Consider the following 22,746-nt stretch of genomic DNA (forward strand, 5'->3'; position numbering starts at 1 on the left):
AAAATTAACAATATCTTAGAAAGTCATTCCAACACAGACACAGACTGGGATATGGTCTCTACTTAAAAGGCTTGTTGAAAGTAGGTGCTGAAAAGATAATAGAGATGGTGCCTATCTAATATTTAAGCGAAGGGAATTCCAAAGTGCTACATGTTTAATGCATGAAGGAGGCTAAGGTCTCCATTGATTTTGACAAACACATTTGAACCTCCTGCATGCCCCAGAACAAGGTATCCATGGGAGCAATTACCAAGAGCAATAGCAGTCAAATCACTTAACAGCACAATGCTATGCAAGTTGAATTGAAAACAAATCCCACTGATTTCAAAGACAGGTCAGTGCAAGCAATGCAGTGTAGAAACAGTTAAATGCAAGTTAACAGTGAAGTAAATTTAAATAAAGATACAGTGAAATAAAGCAAGTGGCATGAATCCAGACCATTTGAGAGCAAGACAAATGCAAGCATGAATGGGAGTTGATAGGTAGGAGAGTATGTCTAATTCTTATGGGAACCTATTTGCTAGCTCAGCAAACGTCTCCAAAGCTAATGGAAAGCATGTATCTCTCATGTACCATTAGGAATGCCCTTGATATTAGGAGAATGTGGAAACCAGCAGACGCTGATGGCCACAACTAACATTTGCTATTGGTGGCAAAAGTTCAAATGTATTCTCTGCTACATATAATTCATAGTATACACCACAGCTGCTGAGACTCTTTAAGGAAATATAAGCCTTCTTGTCAACATCCTTATATTGAATTATACATATTAATTTAGTATGCAAACTAATCCTACAAATATACTTGATGAGCAATTATTCTGTTATCATTAATGGAAACAGGACTTCTTGGATGAAAGATCTCAGGGCTATTTTCAGTCATCCACTTTTTAATCTTTGTGTACTCATAAAAATAACTGTCATATTTTTTAATGCAGTAAAACCCATTTGCGAAGCAGATTTAAATTAAATTATGGTATGCCTTCTGTTCATGTGAAACTGTCCTACACTGAGTGAGATCATTGGTCTGTCTACCCCAACAGGTAGCAAGCAGTTCTACAAATGGGCTTTGTTAGCCCCAGAGCTACATTCACTTCTGGGTAGTCATGGAGGAGAAAACTGACACAATTCACATTTGAAGGTGAATCTACCTAATTTGCTCTTTCCAAAACATATGAGAACCACCATCCTTCAAAATTCGCAAATCTGAATTTTGAAGTGCAGTTCTCCAACCAAGAAATGTGTACAAAAATGCAAATACTAGAGTAAAGTGTGCATAAAAATGCATTATATTAGGGGAAATTGCCTTACACAGATATGTACATTAGGGGAAATTGAATAAAAACCTGTGTATATTAGGAGAAATTCACACTAAAATTATGATTGGAAATATGGAGAACTGAATTTAAGATTGGAAAAATGTGAAACAGAGAAAAGCTGAAATGGACAGATTTCCCCATCCATATTTCTGGGTCACCTTTCAGGGGCTGCCTGCCAGAGGGGGATGGAGCCAATGAGAAAATGCAACACCAAGTTATCTTTATCTTCCTTTTATTTTCAAGTATGTGTCACAATGAGACACTCAAGGAAGATTGTACTTCAAATGGATACTGTTGCTGATAGTACTTCCTGCAAAACTTGGTTTGAGATCTTGGATGCTCATTGGAATCCTATTGTAAGCTGTGGCAGATGGAGCTCATGAGGCATGTTTCCCTCCTGGTGTTTGACAGTAGGAGAACCCTGTTTGCACAAGGCTACGTAGTTGGATTGAACACTTGGTTTGTAAAATGCTGGCAATCTATTTACTCAGAATTAGTTCAACAAGATTTTCTATTTGTAGCATTCAGGATTTTGGTAGCATTCAGGATTTGGTTTTGCAATATCAGAGAACAAAGGTTTAACTAGCCGTATCTTAGAATACGCTCTCAGAGGACTCATAATTGGAAGCTAGATTCCTTTTGAGATTGGATAGGTACACTTGCAGTGGAACTGGTGAACTACAAAAACTTAGTGCAGATGGGGAAAGACTGTAAATACTAATTTATACCTTCCGCTTTCAACAAGCCTGTTAAGTTGAGACCTTATCCCAGTTTGTGTCTGTGTTAGAATTGCTTTTTAATATGTTTTAAAACTTTTTTTAAAAAAACAATGCCTATCTATCCACACATAGTGTGTGTGTGTGTGTGTGTGTGTGTGTGTGTGTGTGTGTGTGTGTGTGTGTGTGCGTGATTCTGTTAGTGTATGTGGGGTGATCATGTGTGGTTTTAGCCCCTTCCACTGCTGGAATGCAACCCCTAAGAACTGTCCACTGGGATAGCACAGCCCTTATCACTGTCCATCTGTGATTTATAATACAATGGCATTAAGCTCCATCTCCTTTTATGGATGGGTTATTTATTCAGTAGGATACTGATTGTGTCCCTCAAGTTCTTTTTCAGAAAATGTATGAGTTTTGAACTTTCAAAGTGCGTGGCTAAAAGAACTGCTGCTAGAGAGTGTTACACCCTCAGGAGTGCCAGCATGATGAGGCCATGCTGCAGAGTCACCCTCCCAAAATTTCTATCACATGGTATACCCCAGAGCTGAGAGCGATGAAACAATATAGGAGATGGCTTGAGTGCAGATGGAGATGAACTCCTAGTGGATGCAATTATACACTGGTAAGTGCCTATGGTAAGCTGTATTTAGGGGCAGTGAGGGCAGCAAAAAAACAATATTTTGCTACCACTATCAAATCATCAATCTGCCTCCCAGCGGAGCTCTTCAAAATTGTCCGGGGGCTATTACACTCTGGCCCCAGGGACATGGTAGAACCATCTGAGGCCCACTGTAATGAATTTGCTAGGTACTTCCAGGATAAAATCTTTAGCATCTGCCAGGACTTAGACTCCAGTGTTATAGCAGGTGAATCAAGCGGGATATCCAGAGCACAGCCTTGTCCCGATTTCTTGGATGAGTTTCAGTTGGTACAGCTTGAGGACGTTGACAAGGTGCTTGGACAGGTTCGTGCAACAACTTCTGTGCTGGATCCTTGCCCTTCTTGGCTAATAAAAGCTAGCAGGGATGGAACAGCGGCTGGGCCAGGGACGTGATTAATGCCTCTCTATGAGAGGGGGAGGTCCCTGGCTGCCTGAAAGAGGTGGTAGTGAGACCACTCCTGAAGAGACCCTCCCTGGACCCAGAAAATCTTAATAACTATAGGCCAGTAGCAAAAGTTCCTTTCCTGGGCAAGGTCCTTGAACGAGTGGTGGCAGGCCAGCTCCAGATACTCTTGGATGAGACCAATTATTTGGATCCATTTCAGTTGGATTTCAGGCCTGGTTTTTGCACGGAAACACCCTTGGTTGCCCTGTATGATGACCTGTGTCGGGAGAGAGACAGGGGGAGTGTGACTCTGTTGATTCTCCTTGATCTCTCAGTGGCTTTCAATACCATCGACCATGGTATCCTTCTGGGATGACTGGCTAAGTTGGGAGTGGGAGGGACTGCATGGTGGTGGTTCTGCTCCTATTTGGGGGGTTGGCTCCAGAAGGTGGTGCTTGGGGAACATTGCTCGGCACCCTGGACTCTCCAGTATGGGGTTCTGCAGGGGTCAGTTCTGTCACCCATGGTGTTCAACATCTACATGAAATAATAATAATAAATAATAAGAAAATTTTATTTGTGAGTCGCCTAACTGGCCGACTTAACGGCCACTCTAGGCGACGTACATTGCCACAATAAAATACAATATAAAACCCAAAATACAATAATTAAAATTGAACAGCATTAAACTAAACAACATTAAAAGCTGACCCACCCCCGGAGACCCCATAGGCCTCCTGAATAGCCAGGTCTTCAAGGCCCGGCGGAAACCTGTCAGGGAGGGGGTATGGCGAAGGTCGAAAGGAAGGGAGTTCCAGAGGGTGGGAACCGTTGGGTGCAGTCATCCGGAGGTTTGGAGTGCATTGCCATAAGTGTGCTGATGCCATGCAGCTCTATTTCTCCTTTTTATCTTCTTCAGGTGAGGCTGTCAATGTGCTGAACCGGTGACTGGCTGCGACAATGGACTGGATGAGGGCTAATAAACTGAGGCTCAATTCAGACAAGACTGAGATGCTGCTAGTGGGTGGTTCTTCTGACCGGATGGTGGATGTCCAACCTGTCCTGGATGGGGTTGCACTCCCCCTGAAGGAGCAGGTTCGTAGGTCGGGGGTTCTCCTAGAACCATCTCTGTCACTTGAGGCTCAGGTAACCTTGGTGGCACGGAGTGCCTTCTACCAACTTTGGTTGGTGGCCCAGCTATACCCCTATCTGGACAGGGATAACCTGGCTTCAGTTGTCCATGCTCTGGTAACCTCCAAGTTAGATTACTGCAATGCGCTCTATGTGGGGCTGCCTTTGAAGATGGTTCAGAAGATGCAGCTTGTGCAAAATGCAGCGGCCAGATTGGTAACAGGGGCCAGACGGTTGGAACATATAAAACTGATTCTGGCCTGCTTGCATTGGCTGCCTGTATGTTTCTGAGCTCAATTCAAGGTGCTGGTTTTAACCTATAAAGCCTTACACAGCTTAGGACCACAATACCTGATGGAACGCCTCTCCTGACATGAACCCACCTGTACACTACGCTCCACATCCAAGGCCCTCCTCCAGGTGCCTACTGTGAGGGAAGCTGGGAGTCTGGCAACAAGGGAGAGGGCCTTCTCAGTGGTGGCCCCCGAATTATGGAATGATCTAGTTGACGAGGTGCACCTGGCGCCAACACTGTTATCTTCTCGACGCCAGGTCAAGCCTTTCCTCTTCTCCCAGGCATTTTAGCATGTGTTTTTAAATTGTTTTTTGTCTTTTAAAATTTATATATTTGTTTTTAATTGCTGTAAACCGTTCAGAGAGCTTGGGCTATGGGGTGGTATATAAATGTAATAAATAAATAAAATAAATAAATCACTGATGCTTATTAGGACAGCTCAGGGGCAGTATTGCAGTATGGTCAGGGCTGTGCTGGCATACTGGCAGGAGAGCTGGATTGACTCTACAAGTGCACCTGTACAGCCTCAACTTCGCCATCCCCTTGCCCCACCCCATTCTGGTAAGTGGCAGTGATGCCGGTGTCAGGAGGACACCTCTGCAGCACTGCCGCACTGGACTGGCTGTTTCTGGCAGCCTTTAATATGGTTTCAGAACCAGATTCCAAACAGTGCCGAATGGGGCTTAAAAATATGTGTTCCCTCATTGGGTAATGGGGAGGCAAAATATAAATGAGAAAAAAAAAGACTTGGATAACTGTCCAGGGGAAAGAGTTTGGGATATAGGAAGCACCAACCTAGATTATCTGCTCCTTTATGTTTCATTATAATATAATATCCATCAAGTCTGATCCTACGGTTAGACAGTGTGAGGTGACCACCTCAGTAGGGATGAGGGAAAATGTCGATTCTGCTCACGTTTGAAAGCAAACTTACCAAATTTGCACTTTCTGAAACAATACTTGAACAGAAGCACAGCCGTCCTTTGACATTTGCACTTCTCCAGATTTTGCCATGCAGCTCTCCAGCCAAGTAATGTGTACAAAAGTGCATATGTTAGGGTTATGTGTGGATACAAATGTACATATTAATGAAAATATACAAAAATGTGTTGCATCAGGGAAAATTGCTTTGCAAAAATGTGTGTCTTCTGCAAGAATTGCATACAGAAATGTTTCTTTTAGGAGAAATTTGCACTAAAATGCTGATACATTTCCATGAGGACTTTAAAAAAAAATCACAAACTGATGTGGAAAAGTGGAGAACTGAACAAGAATGGAATACTAAGAAACTGAGAGAAACCAAAATTGAGATACAGTATTTACCCATCCCTACACATCAAGCAGATGATTTGGTGTGTCATGAAAGGGCAGCAAATTATTAGTTACTGAAATAACAACAACAACAACAACAACAATAACAAGGAGCAGGAAAGGGACATGTGGGATTTTCTGCTTCAGGTGCCAATCTTTGGCACTTGATTTAAAAGGGGGTTGCCAATTGCTGCTTTGCCTCAGCAAGCAAAATATCTTGGGCTGGTCCTGACATTCATGCATACAATGAAGCCACACAGAGAGAGATACAACCCCTTGCTGTTTAGGTCCAAAGTTATTAAATCAGTGTTTTCTAGTCATATTGTGAAAAAATTATACACATTACAAAAATAATTTTTGGTTTTATGAGTGTTTTAAATGTCACCTTCTTGCATGTTTTTCTGACAGAGGTTCTAACAGAGCTGAAATATGAAGAATGTAGCAAATGCCATTGCATTCAGGGAAAGGTCAGGAACAGAAATGGCAACTAGAAAATATTATGCTTTTAATGTTATGTTAATGACAGATTTGTCCCTCAGAATCTCAGCAGTCAGAACTCATTGTTTCTTGAAGTTTAGACAGGTTTGGACTCCTGCAAATCCATGCCAGTTCTGACTTGCTGCTATTCAGTGTATGTCACAGAAACTACAGTATACCTAAACTTCCAGGCTTTGGCAGGACTTCATGATATGTTGTATCCTGCCATCCCATGCATTTTCATTGTCTTCAGCAGGCCCTCCCTTAGCATGTGCGGGGCCCGGGGCAAAAGCATAGTTGGGGGCCTCCCATGAGCACCACTTTCATATTTTCTGTTTTTATCTCGATCTCGACTTGCATTCATTATAAATATCTAAAATAATAATAATAAATTATAGATAGATCTACGAAATTAAAATGAAATTATCACAATGTAAACAAAAATGAATTAAGAAAAAAGGAGATGCAGTAGTACTTACGTTTTAGTTGTCGACACTCAAATGAACTAGCAGCACAATTATTTATAATCAAATTCATGCCTCTGTTGTCTTGGCACTATTTTTTTCCTCAATGCAAACAGTACTAGTCTAGTTGTCTAGATACGCTATTTTCACGCTACACTACAATTTTAAAATTGATGTACGACTGAGCCAGCTACCACCACCCAGGTTCATCTGTATTAGGGCTCCATTTATTGATGTGAAGAAATCTTGCGTTTTCTAAAACCATAACTAACATCGAATTTACTTTAAAAACTGATACACTACTTACCAGATTACTGATAAATGCTGCTTACCAGATTTTCAAAACATCTAAGTATTTTGAAATACTATGAGTATTTACATGAAACACTGAAGTCAGTGGGGATGAGCAAGAAATTCTGAGAACCAAGATTATCTTTAAAAGCTTGCTAAATGCATAGGCTTCCAAAATAAAAGTGGCAATAAACCAAAAATACTAAATTTGTATTGTATGCAGTGGATAATAACTACTTTTAACAACTCCCTGCATAACAGAATGGCAACTCTAGATGCATGTGCATTCTGTGGCTGTTACCTCCTAGGGGGTATACCGTATATGAACAAGAAAAATAAAATAGACTTCAGGCTTGTGAAGTGAGTTCTACTAGGTTTTTTATGAGAAGGAAGGGCTCATTTTAAAACACTAAATATAGGGGAGCAGTGTATAGTTTAGAGCTATACACGCTCTTGATAGGCGAGGTTTTCCCGCTCCTTCATTTTCTAATGCAAACCAGGCTTTCAGCATAGAGCTGTGAAAAAGGCTAGAGTGGCAGATGTCAGTTTCAGCATCCACAGAGAACCACGGCCGAGAGCGACTTCCAATTGAATACGAGAAGTTCAGGCTGTGCGGCTCATAGAGACAAGGATCAGAAAGCGCTGCTCACGATTTGACGCCCAAGGACCGCAACGCCACCTCCCCGGCTGCCTCTTTCACACTACCTCACAGGATTCCCGCACTCGCCCGCCTGCTCGCTCGCCCGCACGCACGCACGCACGCATGCATGGGGCCCCCCAAAGCGCAGGGCCCAGGGCAACTGCCCCGCTTCCCGGTGTGTAGGGGCGGTACTGGTTTTCAGTGTAGCACACAGGCTGCTTAAATCCCAATGGGCTTTAAGCAGCCTGTGTGCAGAATAGCAACATTTCTCTTTTAGCCTCATGATACAGGACAGCCTCCCTTTTGCACAAATGAACAAATGAATTTGCACATAAATTCAAGGTGAATTTATTATTTTCAGGCAGCTATTAAAGTAATTTGTGATGTCTCCAGAATTTGTTTTTATCTGGTTTGGACATACAAAGGTTTCCTATTTATAATGCTCAGCTGCATTATGAATTAAGTACCATTTCCCTGAGAGGTTCTTCTGAGTTTGCCTTGTAGCGGTCAGCAAGGAGCCCTGAAGCATGTTGTTTACCAGGGCGCCTAAGTAGTGATGTCAGAAACTGTGGAAATTACATGTCCCAGGATTCCTTGCATCTGGGCTGCTGTCATGAGCCTACACAGAAATGCTCAGGGTTCAACTGAGTATTTCTACTGAGTATTCAGGTGCTATAGAAAACTATAGGTTGTATCTAATGAAGTGTTAAGCTAGTGTTGAACTTGTTCCTTTAGCAGATCATCTTGTCCAAGCAGACCTTCTGCAAGAACTCCCACAAGCAAACAGCTTTTATTTCAATGTACAAGTTTGTACTTACAAGCTCTGCTAGCAGACTTGCTGTGTAGGATTCCTCTGTTGCACTATTGTGGCACCAGGGATACAACCCAACATGTGTCAGGCTCCTTAGTGCTTAGGCTGTTGCTGGGCCAGCCCTATCATTAGGGAGAGTGAGATGGCTGCCTCAGGTGGCAGATACGGGGGGTAAGAAGAGGTGGCAACTTGTTGGAGTACAGAGGTGCATGCCTGTCCTGCAGCTCCTAAATTACCTTGCTGCTTTCAGTTGTGGAAGAGGACATCACAAGTCTCAAGTCAGACTGAACTGTCAATCAGTTCTGCTTCTGAACATGGAATGGGAGTGCCATCTTATCCTTTGCCTCCGGCAGTAAAATGCCTTGGCATAGCCTCGGCTGCTGCTCTTTCAGAATTCAGAATGTTGAATTCTGACAAAGTAGGACCCATACTACACAACATCATACCAGAATACACAGGTTTGTCTTTACTGTACCACAGGATAACTGTGTTGGATAGAATGTTGGGCTTGGACCAAACTGACCTGGGTTCAGATTGCGACTCAGGTTTGAAGCTCACTTGGTGACCTTGGGCTAATCACTCTTGTACCAACCTCACAGGGATGTTGTGAAGACAAAATCTGGAAAATGATGTATGCCACCCTGACCAACTTGGAGGAAGTCTGAGAATATTATTTATTTGTTCATTCATTTCATTTATAGACCTCGCTTCACTGATAAAGATCATAGGATGGTTCACAATATACGATTAAAACAATTTGTGTTTTATTACACAAATAATGTCAATAACTTCATTAAAAGAAAATACATGTAAACCAATCATTATTAACTCATGACAACAATGACAGCCTCAATTGAGTTTAAAATATTCTGAAAGCCTGCGCATCTTGAGTTGTCAGTGAAAGAGATCTGCATTGAAGATGATTGACAAACTTCCAAGGGGAAGGAATTCCATAAGCCGGATGTTATTACTGAGAAGGCCCTATTGTGGGTCATCATACCACAAACAGTGCCCACTGGCAGGGCCATAAACGAAACCTCCACTACAGTCTTCAAAGGCAGGGTTGGAAGAGTTCTGGAAGCATAAACAATATTGTAATTGCATAGGCATTAATTGTAAAGCGACTAGCAAAAAAAACTTATCTTGCTATCATAGTTGCTAATGAGAAAAAATGTTTAATTATGTGGTATTGTCCATCTCCATCTGTATGTTCAACACAGGATTGCAATCAAGTTATATAATATGCCAAATGCCTGAAATCAAACCTCTAAAAGTAGCTGAAGTTTCAAACCCAATTGAAGACTAAAGAAAGAGTGCATTTTTATTCTCTTGAGCCATTTCTCCACATTTTACTAGCTTGCTTTACTGACAAAAAAAAAAATCAATGATTTGGTAGTGTAGAGTCAAGACAGCTATGAGAAAACAAGATAGATTTTGGCCTGCCAAAGACATCGAAAAACGATGAGCCATGTTAAATGCTATCTGGAGGGACATTTATATTGGTGATGAAAGAGGCAGAAAGGACATGCGTTTCAAGAACACGTCTATGGAGTTGTCATTTAGAAAAATAATCATTTCTGCTGTAAATGGAAAATTGCGATTTAACCTTCCAAGTCAGTGGGTTTTACCTCTAGTTGCTTGTCCCCCATATCTATGCAAGAATTGTCTTTTAATGAAATCACGAAAATGGTTCGAGGGCACACAAGGCTGTTGAGTGCTAAAGCTAAGCACGTCTGTGCCTGAAAAGGAAGATTGCCTGGGAGCCTCATATGAGCTGTTCTAAACTACCTGAAGGAAGATGGTATATAAGCATAAAATAAATAAGCAAAGCATTATAATAGGAATCATGGTGGGTTACAGTCTTAGACCCTACTGTCTGCGTTGCACCATGTAGGCTTTCCATGCGTTCCTACAATTCTCAGTCACATATAATTCTGCATGTACCAGATGTTATTACATCAAACCCACTTGTGGGGAAAACAGCTCCTTCAAACTTTTTCTTTCCACATGGGAGAACAATTAATAAGTCCAATGTATTAATCAGAGCAACTCTAAAGAAGAATGTTTTGTTTAGAAGTTTGTAATACTGCAAAGAACTCAGCATGTTTTCTGAGTAGCAGAAATAATTATACACTGCCTTGCAGCTTCCCATTTCCCTGAGTGGTAAGAATTTTACTTATTTATTTTTGAGATTTCTATCCCACTACATGACTCCGAAGTTCCAGGTGCAGCCACTGTTAGTAGTGCTCATTGGTGCATGAATTAATTTGGATAATTAGTTTACTTTTTAAAATACATCTGGATCTGCATTTTATGTACGCAGGGTGGAATAAAGCTTAAAATTGTATATCTCTGCTCATTCATTACGTACAGTTTATTTTGACAGTCCTAATAATAAGCCCATTAGTTTCCTTGACCTTGAAAACATATGATTCAATGGCTTATTCATTCTTCTATGTGCCATTTTTCATGAGATATGAGATTTCAAAACTGGTGTTATATGATGCCCCTGCAGCTCAGATGCATTGTGGGAATTTAGGGGAAGCCTATTTAGTGAGGACAACTTACTTGCTCTGTTCTGACGTTGAGCAGGGGCACAGCTGCTCACTTGAGAACAGGGCAGTCTAGCATCAGAAGTGGTGAACCTGAAGGGTCTCCTGGCCTGTAGCCTAGCACTCCATGTTCTCTCTGTTAGTTCCCTCCTGGTTCATTGCCTGCACTGCTTATGGACAGTGTAGGGCCTCAGGTGGGAGGCAATTGGATCTTTGTGGGACTCAGACTTAAGGTTCGCAGTCCCTTGGCATCCCTGTTCATGAATCCTTTTGATGGACAAGTTCTGGTTCAGGCCAAATGTCAGGCCCATGTCTATGTCTAGGCTCCCTGGGACTTCATTGCTGATCCTTCTGAACTACTTGGCCCTACTCATCTATGTGAGAGTCCAAGCTACTGCCTGGATGGAAGTCATAGCCCCTGAAACCTAAGCATTTTCAACCATTTTCTAGATTATAGCAACTGATGACAACACAGCCTAGGAGTAGAAAATGCCAATCAATCCATCTCCTAGTGCTACTATAAAAACCAACCAATCCTTATTTTGGGTGTGAGAAATTCTTACGACGCTGCACAATCTTTGCTGAGGCTGTGGTGGTTCTTGATCATTCCCATCCATCTCTCAAAGGATATCCCACTAGACTTAGCAAGGGCTACCATACTTTCAATAACCCATACATTTTGCCCCACAAATGCTCAGTAATATCACTTCTTGCTGTTGCCTTCAGTATAATATATATTGAAATACTAAAAGAATCTCCCTGAATACTAGAGCAAGTCCTCCTGGTCTACACAGCATTATTCCATTATTCTATAAGCAGCAATTTCCCCAATAAAGAGTTTTGCTTTATTTACATGAGTGACTTCTAATACCCAGTTTATCCTCATTCATTTTTTTGGAGTTGCTATTGCTTGTTTGTGTAGTGGGAATTGCAGTCTCCCCTGCTTGTGTGCACCGGTTTCTTCAATGCCAGTTCAGCCTCCTACCCAGAAGAGGGCATGTAGCATCATCATGCAACCATCACTGCTGCTGGCAAGTTTGTGTCCTGTTTGTTTATTTAACGCAGCCTGCAACCAGGGCAGTAAAGTGAGGCACTATTGCAAAATCTGTTATCATTTGGCCACTAGGGGGCAACAACCCTGAAACATGAAAGATTCAGAACTTCAGTTTGACTTACAGCTATTCTGTAAGTACACCTAGATCTGCTGTGAGCTGGATTCATAAGTTGCTTCTAAACTTCTATACAAACCAGTTCTGGACAAAATTGATCTCCTACCGAAGGAAAAGGGTTGCAGCCTAGTTTGGGGGTGAGTTTCCTAAAATCAATTTTATCTTTTGAAACCCAGGTGGCCTCTCCCATGTGGAACACCTTTTACCAGCTTTGGTAGGTGCATCCTCTCAGCAGAGTTAGTCTGGCTACCATTATTCATGGTCTGTTAAGTTCACACTTGGATTGCTACAAGCCGTTTTATGTGGGGCTGTCTTTGATAATGGTTCAGAAGCCTCAGTTTGGTGTAGAATGCAAGGGCTGGAGTTTTGACTTGTACTGCTTGTTCAGACCATGTTCTGAGAGAACTTTACTGGCTACCTCTTTGCTTCCAGGCCCAATTCAAAGTGCTGGTACTTATCTTTGAAGCCTTAAGAGTTTGGGACTTCAGAGAGCATCTCTTCCCATAACAATTTAGCCCATGCTTTAAGATAATTAGCCTATGCCCTGCTCCAACTAATAGGTCCGTCAGAGGTGAGATTTATCTTAACAAGAGAGAGACATGGTGCCCCAGTTATGGAATGCCCTCCATGGAGTGGTTTGCAGAGACTTTAAAAAAAATCAGTAAGGCATTTTAACATCTTTATTATTTCAAACTGTGCTTTTTTTAAAATCTGCCATTTTTATCTACAGTATGCTTTATGTTTATATGGCTGTGTGGGCTCCTCCTGGAGGAATGGCACATTGAAGAAACCTTGATCCATGGGTTCCATGGGAAATAGGCTCAAACATAAGTCCCAATTACCACTACAATCAACCAGAGTGCAGTAAGATTGACTTTACTGAAACGTTAGCCCTTGCACGTGGAATCACCACCACAAGTCATTCTCAAGTCCTTCTGCCTGTACTTGTGCTTTACTGGGGTCCTCTCCTGAGACAGCCTCTATAGAAGCCCAGGGTTCTACCTATTTAGTGTCCTTGGTGGGTTGGGACTGTCATCTCATTCACCTCTGAGTCCTGTAGCTCCCCAGTAGCCCATTTTGTAAGGATATGGGGCTTGGGGATAGATCCAGGGGTCCTCTTGCTGGCTCCTTTGCACGATACTCTAGGGTTATTCCTGGCTGGTTTATCCCACAGTATTCTTGCCCAGAGGTCAGGGAAGCCTCTTCTCCAAGCCTCCTTTACCTCCTAGTTAGCAGAGGAAGCTACAGGAGATCCCTGGGACAGCAATGTATCAGGTCGCCATTGTTGTCCTCCTCCTCCCACACCCACATCTAAACCCAACCAACCCCCAACTGCTAGCTTTGGGCTATTTATGCTCAGCAGCTCCAGGAAAATCAGACCTGGGCAGTAAGAGCTGTTCCTTGCCCACCCATCTCTTGGCTTAGCTGACTGAGATGCAGCCCTGGCCCCTACAGAATTGGATAAGAGCCTTCTTAAAGGGGCTGTGCTGGTAGAAGTCAAGGCAATCCCCTACAGACCTTCACAAGCTGTTTTACTTTGATGCTTTAAACTTTGTAAACCACCGAGAAATATATGGATAGATGGTAGTATTAATATAGGAATTAAATAAATAAATGGGCAATCCTATGCTCATTGCTTTAGAATAACTGTAATTAAATGTAGTGGGATTTATTTCTGAGTAAGGATCAGGTTGCACACAGGCTGGGATTCTGAAATTTGTCTGTTGAATCTTGTTCGCTCTAAATTTCTCCATAGTCAGGTTAAGAAAGCTACATAAGCACCGCATCTGGTTAAGACAGTGTCTCTAATTGCATGGCTCACTGAGATTAAAACTGCAGTTTTATGCACACCTACATGAGAGTAAATCCCACTAAACACAGATGAAAATCCCACTGAATACAGGTAGACTTATTTCCAAATAGATAAGCATATGATTGTGCTGTCAATCATATATCATAGTGCATTATAGTTCAGTCCTTAAAAAGATGGTTGGCTCAGTGACTGCAATATTACATTAACAGAACAGCTAGATTTTGCACACTGCATGGAAGCAGTGGATGCGCAAACAACCACAATTGAAAAATTTGATCAACTCCTACGAGAAAATATTTCATGTATCTATTTAAAAGCATTTCTAAACTGCTTAATATTTTAAAATGTCTAAACAATATACAAAAATAAACATAGGTTTAGGTTGTTTTTAAATTGTTTTTAATGTCATATTTTAACATTGCTGTAACCCGCCCTGAGACCTTTGGGTGAAGGGCAGGTAACACTGATGATAATAACAGCTACATAAAAATAAAAATATCATAAAAGCAGAGATACAGCATAAAAACCATTGGGCCGTAGTCTCAAAAAGGGAGTCAAACAAGCCAATCCCAAGCCTGCAAAAGGTCCCAGATTCAATTGCTGCCATCTCCAGGTAGGGTTGGGAAAGAAGAACATCGGAAATGTTGGATAACCACTGCCAGTCAGTGTAAACAGTACTGAGCTTGATAGACCAGTGGTCTGACTCAATATATGGCAGCTTCCAATGGTCCTTATTCAAGATTGTAGCTCAGTCAGCTTAACAAAGATTGTACCTACTTCTTCTCTCATTGTAATCAACCCCCCTCCTCCATTAATGCCTGGCAGTGAAAAAGATTGCAATTTTGGGGGCCAAATAAAATGCATCCACTGTAACATGGGACAAGCAAGCCAAAGCCTAGGAAAATTAAAGAAAGAACAAAGCAGTGAAGAGGAACATGTTTTTTCAGTAATGATAAAAACTGAAAGCATACTTTTAACATTTTCAACTACTATTTACATAGGAAACACCAAAATACAACTGTTTGTGGTTTCAGGAACAACCCTATCAACATTGTTTGCTGAGGTAACCCGGGAAGGTCTGAATGATTGTTCAGAACTTGAGCATGCAACCCTGGCAAAATATGAATATGGATCCTGAGAAGGTACAAATTAGGAGACAATTCTCTGCTGTTCTAAAAATCTAAAAGGTTTTTACAATGTATGTAGCTGAGTATAATTCTATGTAGCTGAAGATAACTGAGGCATCGTCTTAGGCTATAAAACATCTGTGGTAAAGAAAAAGGATGGTATTCAACTAAATTTTACTCAGAGTAGACCCACTGAAGGTAATGAACCAAAGTCATGTTCATTAATTTCAGTGAGTTCATTCTCAGTAAAAATTAGTTGAATGCCACCCTAACATTGCAAAAAAATATGCAAAGAATATGCAGTCAGATTTCAAGGACCTTGGACAACTGAAGATTGATGATAATGAAGTCAGTCATACAGCCACATAGATACCTACTGTTCCATATTAGGGAAAATATGGAAGTAGAGCTATAACAATTAGAAGCACTACTGGATTAAGGATCCAACACCATGAGTAATAGTTGTAGTACTTAACCACAAATGTCCCAAGAAATATTCTCCTCTGTAGATATGCAACTAGCTAATCAAACAGATATTAAAAAGAAGACGCAACACACCAATAATAGGTAGGGATGGGTGAATCTGTCAATTTAGCTTCTCTCGGTTTCTCATTTTTCCAATCTTAAATTTGGTTATCCACATTTCCACATCAATTTATGATTTTTTTAAAAAAAAAAGTTATCATGGAAGTTCAGCAAATGTCTCCTAATGTACACATTTGTGTATAATTTTGCCAAATATACACATTTTTGCAAAGCAATGTTCCCTCATAGAATGCATTTTGTGTGTTATTTTCATTAACATATGTATTTATATATGTACTTTAGACTAGTATATGCAGTTTTGCACACATTACTTGGCTAGAGAACTATATTGCAAAATTCGGAGAAGTGTGAACTTTGAAGGATGGCTGTGTTTTGGTTCGCGTATTGTTTCAGAAAGTGTGAATTAGATACGTTCACTTTTCAGTGTGAACTGAATTGAATTTCTCCCCCATTCCTAATAATAGGTAATATGAAACAGAGCTTGGACAAGTTACTTTTTTGAACTACAACTCCCATCAGCCCAATCCAGTGGCCATGCTGGCTGGGACTGATGGGAGTTGTAGTTCAAAAAAGTAACTTTTCTAAGCTCTGATATGAAACTCAACTGTAATGATGCACAAGAATTTTTCAAGTTCAGCCCTGAATTCAGGATATCACCAGCTGGAGCTAGATCTCAATTCCAGATTCTTTGCTACATTATCCACTCATGTTGGCCTAGAAAAAAGATACGAGATTCAGTTTGGTATCTCAGCACCAGCAGCAGATGTAATCCATGAATCATTGTCAGGAATCCCAGAAGTAAAAAAAACAACAACATTGGCCATATTAATGTATATGGCAGATCTCAAGAGAAACATGCCTCTTACCTAAAAACAGTATTTGAACAATTGAGAGAGTGATAGAAAATGAGAAATGCATAACAATAGACAAGCATTTTCTAACAATGGAGTCTCAGCAGATACAAAGCACTGGCATTTCAAACAGCAAAAGCGCCAGGCAATGAAAGTGAGATTCAAAGCCTGCTAAGACTTATCCACTGTATCTTATAATTCATGCCCAAACATTCCATTCTCACAGAACCACTGCAATACTTAACCAAGCAAACTGCAGAATTGGAAGTAGCCAAGAAACAATTGAGTTCTGCAAGCTGCAATAAAAAATGAATAATTGTCAACCTCAACAAACAATTGTAGATGCCATCATAGATGGACCATTTTGATGAGAAGTCCCTCTCTGCTCACCCGAGTGCAGCCTGGGCGGGCGGGGTGTATTTGCAGCTGGGAGTTGAAGCCCCAGTCACCATGTTGGAGGAGTGCAGCCATGGCACTTTGTGCACTGAGTGCATGCACAGTGTGCTACATGAGGGAGCGGGGAATCAGGGCTTATTTAAGCCTGTGCCATCCCCCAATGCTCCTCTTGGAGCACCATGGCTGGTGAAGACAGAGCAGTGTGGGACAGGACCTTTAGCAGTGGCCATTTTGTTTTGCGGCACGTGGTTGGCGCCATTTTGGGTGACACCACAGCAGGCCTGGGATTAGGCCTCCATTGCCTGCAGCAGCAGGACCAACTGCAATTTTGTGCGCTCACATGGGTGGTGCCATTTTGTTTGTGCCACAGGACTTGGGGCAGGCCTGGGTTTAGGTCTTCCTTGGATGTTATTAGGGTTCCATGCCTTTAAACCTCCCATGTCTAGGATGGATTAGAGGGGAGGAGTCAGCACAGGCCTTTCAGGCCTTTTGAGCCATATACCCCCGTGCCCAGGGTGGATTAGAGGGCAGGAGGCAGCATAGGCCTTTGGGGCCTTTAAAGCCACCACCACCCCATGCCCAGGGTGGAGTATAAGGGAGGAGGCAGCACAGGCCTTATGGGCCTTCAAGCCCCCCTTCACGTGCAGGGTGGTTTATAGGGGAGGGAGCAGTACAGGCTTTAGGGACCTTTCAATTCCCTTCTCCCATACTGTATACCCAGGTTAATTCAACATAGGTTAATTCAGCTGATTTAATTGCTTATCATTACTGACAGCAATATACAGTTTTTCCTTCCTCAGCAGATGACATGCCACCTAGGAAGGGTAGAGGGGGCAAAGAGCAAGGGTAAGGCCACTAAGGCACCGCCCAAACATCCACCCTGGTGGCAGTGTCGTCTGATGAGGATGAGGCACTGCCATGGGCAGCTATCCTGGCCCACTTGGATGTGCTGGGGCAGCAGAGGGTGCACTCAGGTAGGCAGGAACAGTTGTACCCTGATCCTCCTGTGTCTCCTGCGGCAAGGCGTAAGTGGGCTAAGGCACGATTGAGGGCAAGCAGTATGGGTTCTAACCAGAATGCTGTGAATTTAATTTTAGCACAGCTGGATGCACTGGAGGCTGGGCCTAGTACAACCCCCCTGTTGACACCTGAAGGGGGAGCAACGATAATGCCTGTCCCAGAATGCCAGCCAGCTGTGGTTTCCTCGCCAAGGAGTGTGGGAGGTGAATCGGCAGCACAGGCTCAGTGGCCTGGGTGGCCTGGTTGGGGACTGCCGCCATGGGGGCTTTGGGCTCCGGGCCAGGGATGGCCTTCTTCCCAGCCTTGTGGAGTGGAAACAAGCCCTGCGGCTGGGACAGGTTTGGGAGTTGAGGGTTCTGGTCAAAACCAGCAGGCATCGCTTATGGTGGCATGTGACCAGGTATGGCAGCCTCCTGGGACTGGTCAGGCTGCCTCAGTGGCAAATGTGGGCCAGCCCTTGGAGCCAGTGGCTCCTCCCACGGTGCTGGAACAGCCAGCCAAGGAAGCCAGTAAGGAGGCAGCCAAGGACCCGTTGGGTTCTATTGCTGAGGACGCTATTGCCTTTGGGGAAACATCAGTGCCACTAGGCTTCCACCTGCTCCCCGCCAGAAGGGAAAAAATATTGCAGGGGTGAGTTACTTTTTTAAACTACAACTCCCATCAGCCCCAGCTAGCATGGCCGCTGGATTGGGCTGATGGGGCTGTAATTCAAAAAAGTAACTTTTCCAAGCTCTGGCAGGGGGAGTATGCCGACTTGTATTCTCTCCTTTACCGAGAGCCTCCTAAGAAGGACAAGAAGGGGGAGGACAGGGAGCATGACAGACCCAGGTGTAGGAAAGTGGACAGGACATGGGCCAACTGGCTACCAGCCTACTTGATTTACACAGGGGTTATACTGCAGAAGCAGCCACGGAGGGGCCCATTGCTGCTTAAATATCTAGATATAATTTACAGGGGGTATTCTGAGTTCTCTGGCCTTACATGGCTACTGTATGATGAGGCCTTTTGTATGTGGGTGGCTTTCGTTAAAGCCTTGCCATGAGAACATAAGAACATAAGAACATAAGAAGAGCCTGCTGGATCAGGCCAGTGGCCCATCTAGTCCAGCATCCTGTTCTCACAGTGGCCAACCAGGTGCCTGGGGGAAGCCCGCAAGCAGGACCCGAGTGCAAGAACACTCTCCCCTCCTGAGGCTTCCAGCAACTGGTTTTCAGAAGCATGCTGCCTCTGACTAGGGTGGCACAGCACAGCCATCACAGCTAGTAGCCATTGATAGCCCTGTCCTCCATGAATTTGTCTAATCTTCTTTTAAAGCCGTCCAAGCTGGTGGCCATTACTGCATCTTGTGGGAGCAAATTCCATAGTTTAACTATGCGCTGAGTAAAGAAGTACTTCCTTTTGTCTGTCCTGAATCTTCCAACATTCAGCTTCTTTGAATGTCCACGAGTTCTAGTATTATGAGAGAGGGAGAAGAACTTTTCTCTATCCACTTTCTCAATGCCATGCATAATTTTATACACTTCTATCATGAAGATAAGAAGAAAGCTGAGTTATGGCTGCAGTTCATGCTGGCCACTTGGGCTATGGTAGGGGACAGCAGCTACCCTTCCCCACTTGAATGCAGGGCAAGGGGTTCAACATCAGCTGCTCTGCTAGGAGTTTAGCTCCTGGGGTCTCTGTGCCTGTAATCCCTGTCGTTTTAGGCACGAGTGCTCAATATGCAGTGCCTCGCACTTCTTCACCAACTGTCCTCAGTGCAGACCCTTTAAAGGAGGGGTCAGGGACGCATAGGGAGGTAGGAAATCACCCCCCAGGAGCGGCTTAAGGAAATGGGTCCCTCCCAGTTAAACTGGAAGTACTGCAGGCTTTCTTGATAGACTACCCAGTTGAGGGGGGTGCTGACTTTTTGTTGCATGGTTTTTCTTTTGGTTTTTGTTATTGTTATGTGCCTTCAAGTCAATTATGATTTATGGCAACCCTGTAAAACACCCTGTTCAGATCTTGTACATTCAGGTCTGTGCCTTCCTTTAGAGAATCAATCCATCTCTTGTTTGGCCTTCCTCTTTTTCTACTCCCTTCTGTTTTTCCCAGCATTATTGTCTTTTCTAGTGTATCATGTCTTCTCATTATGTGTCCAAAGTATGATAATCTCAATTTCATCATTTTAGCTCTAGTGATAGTTCTGGTTTAATTTGTTCTAACACCGAATTTGTCTTTTTCGCAGTCCATGGTATCCGCAAAGCTCTCCTCCAACACCACATTTCAAATGAGTTGATTTTTCTCTTATCCACTTTTTTCACTGTCCAACTTTCACATCCATACATAGAAATTGCAAATACCTGTTGGTGTGTGTGTGTTGTTGTGTGAAACAGCATACATTACGTTGGAGTTAAGTTGAGCAAGAAACTTCTTCAGAGCATTAGAGCATGTTAAGAGTCTTTTATTAAGACATTATGGCTTAAGGCTTAAGGGTAAATACATGTAGAGTTTCTTCAGTCATCCCCCCCTCTGGTACATCTCTCTCCTAAGGTAAACACAAAAGACAACCTCTCAGTTCAGAGGCAATATTCAGAAGACCAGCCTCACAGATCAGAGGCATAAATCAGAAGACACAACTTACAGACTCTGTTAGAACTTTCCCAGTCTATCAGATGGTTACCATAGCAACGGCCTTCGCAGTCCGTTCCCAGACTGGGCTAAGACAAAACTCCCCCTAGTTACAGTTTTGCAGACTTGATGGAAAACTACTAGGCCTCATGCCAACAATACCATGGTCTGAATGATCCTGACTTTTGCTATATTCAGGTCCACGGATTGCTTTCATGGCTCGTAACCTTAAATCAGTCCTAGGCATGGAAGCAATATAAGGGATAAGATTGATAAGGAAGTGCAAGCTGGCAGGGTCCTTTCCCATCACCCCCACCTCAGACCTATGGGTGTCCCCACCTTGGCATAGTGCCCAAGAAAGCTCCAGGGGAATTTAGATTGATCCATCAATTGTCTTATCCATGAGGGCACTCTGTTAATGATTTCATACCAGATAGTCTTTTTAAGGTTTCTTATACCTCTTTCAATTCTGCAGTTTGCATGGTGCGCACCTGTAGCAGAGTTGCCCTTATGGGCAAATGTGACATCGAGTCTGCCTTTTGCCTCTTGTCCATCCACCAGGAGGATTTTGAGCTGTTGGGATTTGACTTTTTTGGCCAATTCTATGTAGACAGGGCATTGCCTATGGGCTGCTCTATTTCCTGCACAGTATTCGAGCACTTCAGCTCCTTTTTGGAGTGGGCAGTCAAGAGGCGGGCAGGCTTGGATGAGGTGGTACACTATCTGGATGATTTCTTGTTTTGGGGTACAGTTCTAGTGAATGCCAGCACCTTATGTCCCAGTTTTATGACCTGACTGCTGAGTTGGGGGTTCCCTTAGCTACAGAGAAGATGGAAGGCCTGCCCCCTGTGTTAACCTTTCTAAATTTCGAGATTGACTCTGAGGTCCAGTGCTGCAGGCTGCCCAGGGATAAGCTCCACCTACTGGAGAACAAAATCTGGGAGGTTTTGGAGGCCAAGAAGGTTTCCCTTTCGGTAATCCAGGAGCTGGCAGGGCATTTAAACTTCACATGTAGGGTCATTGCACCAGGCCAGGCATTCCTAAGGTGGGTGTATGATGCCATGGCAGGACTTTCCCGGCCTTATGACAGATACAGGGTTATGGCAGCTTTGCACGCTGACCTGGGCATGTGGTCATCTTTTTTGCAGGAATTCAATGGGGTTTTGTTCTGGAGGGAGGACCTGCTCCTGGAAGCAGAGCTACAAGTGCAATCAGACACCTCAGGGGCATTTTGGTTATGGGGTTGTGTTAGGGACTTCCTGGTGTAATGGGTGCTGGCTGCAGACCTGGATTCAGGAGGGTTTAACCAGGGATTTAACTTTTCTTGAATTCTTTCCTATTATGGTCGCAGCCTACTTGTGGGCGGAGAGGCTACAGAACTCTACTGTCAATTTCTGGTGTGATAACATGGCCACGGTCCAGGTTATCAACTCCCTTACAACTAGGAACACTAGGGTTATTGGTCTGGTCCATTCCATTGTTCTCCAATGCCTGTGTTTTAATGTTCTATTCAGACGTGGAACGTACCTGGTATTGATAATGGTGTTGCTGATGCTCTGTCACAGAATTATTTGTTTTAGTATCATTCGGAAGACTTTTGGGTGTGTCATGTGCTGGCAGACTGGGCCAGGGAGCCCTCAGCTGCCCCTGATCCCCATCGCCCCTTTTTGCCCAACCTGCTAGCTGGACTGTTAGGCCAGTGGGTCAATATATGCTCTTCCCACTATGAGGTTCAGCTGTTTCACACAGTGGCCCTCATGTTATTTTGGGGGGGCATTCAAGATCAGAGAAGTTGTTGCGGGATCAAAGTCAGACTCATCTCTACACGCCCTCCTGTGGTCGGATGTTAATTTGGAGGGGGGTTGTGCCAATATCAAGTTACAATGGTCTAAGATGGACCAGCAGCATAAAGGGTGCAGCATAGTGTTATCGTCATCCTCGATGCCACATATCTGCCCAGTGAGGGCTTTGCAATGCTTCCTTGAAGCAAGGGGTCAGAGCCAGTTTATTTGTTTATTCACGAGGGGGGTCTCCCCTCACAAAGTTTCAATTGTGGGTGCTTACCAAGCTAGTGCTGCAAGGCTTGGGGATGGACCCTGTGAGGTTTGGGACCCACTCATTCAGGATTGGGACTGCTTCCATGGTGGCTAGTATTGGTTTTT

The sequence above is a fragment of the Rhineura floridana genome, chromosome 5, assembly GCF_030035675.1.
Source record: "Rhineura floridana isolate rRhiFlo1 chromosome 5, rRhiFlo1.hap2, whole genome shotgun sequence".
NCBI classification, from domain to species: domain Eukaryota; kingdom Metazoa; phylum Chordata; class Lepidosauria; order Squamata; family Rhineuridae; genus Rhineura; species Rhineura floridana.